General features: G+C 31.7%; 1 long non-coding RNA gene across 1 annotated transcript; it reads right to left on the bottom strand.

Annotated features, from left to right (window-relative positions):
• Positions 1-356: 356 nt before the first annotated feature.
• On the bottom strand, positions 357-2,147 carry LOC141630584 (uncharacterized). The gene is made up of 3 exons (XR_012537520.1): positions 1,668-2,147; positions 1,474-1,555; positions 357-1,328 (listed from the first exon to the last, which is right to left on the bottom strand). It is a non-coding gene; the product is annotated as an uncharacterized LOC141630584 (long non-coding RNA).
• Between the last annotated feature and the right edge of the window lie 3,075 nt (positions 2,148-5,222).

The following is a 5,222-nucleotide window of genomic DNA, read 5'->3' as shown; positions in this document are numbered from 1 at the left end:
CCACTTTATCCATTCTTTTATTCATTATTCATTCTTTATTATTTTCTCTCTCTTATAATCTTTACAATTTACAATATATTACCAATACTTTATTCATCTTTCTTCCCCTTTCTTATTTTTTGTGCCCAAAAAAAAGGGGAAGATATTAGGAAATTTGAGGGAGTATTATATATAGTGTTAATTTGAAAATTAGTCGGAAATGTAAACCATCGTTTATCGTGTTGGAGTACAGAATATTATGCAATATCTCTACCCTATAAACTAAATCAAAATAACTAATTTGATTTGACAATTCTTTGAAACACACTAACTATGAAAAGTGGAGAACATTTTAATAATTACACACTTACGCTTAAAGGTCAACTTAAAAATTGTATAGATCGTTTATCCCATATATTCCGATACGTCTCATTTCAAGTGAATTACAAGGAAATAAGAGATATACAACCTAATTCCACGAAGGAAAATGAGTTAGCGTCACCCAATCTCGGCGCTACCCTCTCACATGCAATAAGTGAGGACCTCAATAATAAGAGGTGCATGTGATAGAGTGGCACAATAATTAATTATAAAAGGGTTATGAAGAAGTTATAAAGAGTATGCAGAAAGTGGTCTCTTGAGTGAGTGATCGTCTTCACATGTCAAGGAATCTCCTTTCTGCTAGTACCAATGTGACTCGTCTTAGGAGCTTGAATAATCTGAAATTCTTTTTAAAGGCTTCTTCGTCTAATCGTTTTTATGGATTTCCTCTTTAGGATGGCCGTCTTGCTCTACCGGGTTTTCTTCATCGTTATCAAGTCTATCTACCAACTACCATATATATATATATATATCAAGATTGCCTTTCTGGGGACGGTTATCAAATGAATTGAAAATCAAAACATATGAATATAGAATGGTGATGGATGGCTATAAATATACAATCCTGCAACCGCCTTATATTGCCGTCATGATTGCAAAGCCCCCAAAGTCCTAATTTTATTTCACTTTTATCTTTTAACCCCATAACTTGAATTGGAGTTCATCCCAGAAAAGCCACATAAAGCTCATTTTATTCATCGAAGGTTAGTTTAGCTCATTTTACGTTTTACCCCTCATTTATTTCCACCTGAATAAGGTAGTTTTAACCATCTTGTTTTTGTATTTCAATGCAAAAAGTATTCAAAGTGCTCAACTACGGATTTAGAACATAAAATTACCAACAAAAGAGAGATGGCATACCAAGGCATGAGTTAGAAGGCTAAGGCATGATTATGTTTAAGGCGTGAATTCCAGTCTGTTCTGTCATACTCCCTCCGTCCTAATTATTTGTTTGCCGATCAATACTCCTGACAAAGGAAAAAAAGGCAACCCAATGAATGCGACAAAGAGAGTATTTTCTCATTAGTGAAAGTTGCCAACAACAATCTCTGCACTTCAGATTCAATATTTGGTGGCCTGTAGAAATACACAATAAAATTAACACAATTTTACCGTGCCAATCATCGATGACTTGTGTGCGAATTAAGCTAACATCGACAACGGCTCATCGCCTCCCATTTGTAGGCGTTTTTCACTGAAATTCAATTGTCAATTAAAGTTAACTAACATACATCTATTTAAAACTTAGTTTAGCAAAGAAGATCAGGGAACAAAAGTAACACAATAACATAATCATTGATCACTACCTATTAATCTTGATTCTTGACTGCTTGCTAACCTCGTTCTGCTTTATACTCCGTATGAGATCCTTTTCCAACGCGCGCGCGCGCGCGCGCACACACATATATATATAGCTTCAAGTATTTTGATTTTACAGTTATGATGTGATCATAATGAAGATGTGATAACTGGTATGGGGTATATATTAACTATACTATATTGAAGGAATGTAAAAAGCCATAAAAATTGAATCCTTTAAGGTTCTTGATCTTTCTGTTCTATACCTCTTTGGTTTCTTGGAATGAGAGTTATTCACTTAATTATTAAGGTTATTAAGAATTTAGGACACTCTTTTTGTAATCGACAAATCAAATAATATGCATACTAGTAGATGGAAGAGTTTTTTCGTAGGGTAGCTGATGGGGGAGAGTGAGAATGTAAAGAGAAGATAATCTGTTGATTGACGTTTAAGAAATTCTCTTTATTTTTCATTTATTAGGTCATTCGTTTATTTTGTGAGCTTGTGACAGGGAATAAAAGGAACTTGCTTCTACAAACTGCCACCTAGGAGTTTTGTTCATATGAAAGTGCCATGTACATATCTTCGTTATGCCTTTTAGTTATATTTATAGACTAGTCTTAAACCCGTGCAAATTGCACGGGTTTGTTATTAAGAGGTAAAATTTAATGATTATCTTTTCATGTGTGGTCAATAAAATATTGTTGTCTTAAGAGGTCATATTTAATATTTTCAACTTGTATATGAATGTCAGCATTGAATTAGTAATTTTATGTGCGGTAAATACAATATTGTGATCTTGGACGAAATTTAAGTAAAATTACAATGGCCTTATGAAGATGGGCATTTTGATAATTATTATATATAAAGGTTTATATAATATGATAAGTATATGTAAGCCTATAAAAACTTTATCGGTCCAAAAAATTGACCAAAATCTGCCTTAAAATGACCTCTAGTTCAATCTAAACGCGAAATGACTCTATCCGATAGTAGCCCTCATATTTAGGGTTAACATGCCCGACCGGTGACCCGACCCGCTCATACAAATCCGTATTTTTAATAAGTTTTATTTATACATATTAAGCATTATTTTTTAGAGGCAAAAATCAGATTTACGAATCTCAAAAATAATTTTGATGATATAATTTGTATGATTAATTTATGAGATTAATTGTTTACTAATATCTGTTTGAGTATTTTTGTTGCATAAACATATTTAGTCACTTGCAATATAAAATAGAGTAACTCCAACACAAAATCATAAAATCATTTTTTCGTGCATCAATAATTACTATAGTAGGCTACACTATATTTATAAAGCAATAATTACTGTAGTAGGCAAATTTTTGATTATTTTATGAGATTATGGACGTATGGTGTATTTATATTTTTTAGTTTAATATATAACTATATACTAAATTTCTAGATTGTATTTTATCCGTTTTTATTTTTTTTAATCAAGTTGACAAAAAATATAGTTAATAGTTATTTATGAAGTTAATTAATGGGTGATTTATGTTAATCACAATTAACAAAAAAAATCGTTGTACACTGATGATGTAAATTAAAGAAGCACAAAACGTGGGTGGGCCACTTTAAAAAATATAAAAAAATTGAACTTTTAACCACAGGCTGACACGTCAGTTCTGTGGTTGTTCATTTAATATATAGGATTGTTATAATATTTATTCAAATATTAAATCCCCCAAAAATTTAAATTACCTTTTACTTTAATATTTAATTAGTTTAAAATATATATATATATATATATATATATATATATATATATATATATATATATATATATATATATATATATATATATATACAATTTTATTTTGTGTTCTAATTTTGTATTTATTGCTTCACATTTATTCAACTTTTTTTTTTCTTTTTTAAATAATAATGATGATGACATGGCTTGTTAAAATGCTACTAGTTTAGATGCCCGTGAAATTCACGGGAGTGTCTATAATGAACGTTTATGTGATTTGTCTAATATTCCCTCTGATTCTTTTAAATTGCCCTACTTTTTAATACTTGTGAGATGTATTTTAGTTAAATGAGACAATTTCCAAGAATTATAGGGAGTATAAAGGGTAAGGAAGTTTTATGGGGTTAAACATCCTATTATAATCAACTTTTAAAGCAAAATTGTTCAATTACTATTAACCTGGCTTCATTTTTCAATCACTATAACAATGTTGACCATAAGAATGGATGAATTAAACATTAGCTAAATATAAGGTAAAAGAAGAACTCTATAAGTTGCTATGTACTCCCTCCGCATTTTAGTGTTCTTCCCATTTCTCCATTATATGTAAGTAGTATTGTAGAATCATCAACTCGCCCCATAAATCAAGATGATCGCAAGGGCAGTTTAAGACGATAAGGAAAGTGGGAAAAATAAAATGGACGGTGGGGAGTGCGAATTTTCCAAGTTCGAACGTCGGCTTGAATATAGTGTTTACGCCTTACGGTGGCACAAATGGTCACTTCATGAAAAATCATCCCACGTAAAAACGCTGGGTTAAAAGTCATGAAAAAGCTTGTGATACATGCACACAAAGCTTGTGGTACAAGCACACAATAAGATGTTAAACAAATTTTGACAACCTACCCTTACACGGTTACACACTTACACCCCCCAACTCACTCCAGTTAAGTTACGCCTAGAAAGTTAAGTGACTATTGAAATAGTAATAATAATTCAAAAATTAAACTTTTAGTGATTAATAATCATATAATCAATCTTAGTACAAGTTGAAGGATTAAAAATCACATAACATGAAAAAGTGACGAATAAGCGCGCAGTAGTGAAGTGACGACTTTCAGATTTCAAACGTAAAAACCGTGCTAACGCCACAAACAACCAAACTAAATATCAGCCACCCAAAATCTGCTAATTGCGGTAACGTAGATTGTTCGTATTGGAACATTGAAAAATTATCTAATTAAGAATAATAGGACAATAGAAATAAAAGAGAAAGGGGAAAAGGATATTATGTATGAGGTTAAGAAAATCTGTCCTATGATTAACAAAATTAAAGGTACCTCATTTAGTCATTTGAAAGATGAAAAATGGAATCTACCTAGAATAATCAAAATAATAACAACGATACTAAAAAAAACTTCTTACCTTATTTGAAAGATGATCTAAAGCATGTGCATGTCAAATCCAGGAGAGCCTTGCAACCTGAAAAATTCACAACAAAATTGATTAAACAACTGAATTAATTGGAAAGAAAAAGAATGAATTGATAAGAATTCACAATCCGTTATCATAGGAAATTAGGAATTAGGGATCCACATCTTGGCAATAAACTGTTAACCCCCCAAAATATCTCATCAATCAAGTAGTGAAACAGTAAGAACAAAAATATTTGAAATTGTAATAGGGAGGTCGTCATACCAAACAATGCGGTAGTATGAACAATTTAGTGCTCGTTCGGTGCAGCCGCCAATTTCGATTACCGTTGGTTGGGTGAAGTAGGTGTGACCAATGTGAGTAGCTCTTCCAGGTGCGCCTCTCGAAGGACTTGAGGCAGTTGTTGAGCGA

Source organism: Silene latifolia, chromosome 2, assembly GCF_048544455.1.
Source record: "Silene latifolia isolate original U9 population chromosome 2, ASM4854445v1, whole genome shotgun sequence".
Lineage (NCBI taxonomy): Eukaryota > Viridiplantae > Streptophyta > Magnoliopsida > Caryophyllales > Caryophyllaceae > Silene > Silene latifolia.
This window is presented reverse-complemented; position numbering and strand designations above follow the sequence as displayed.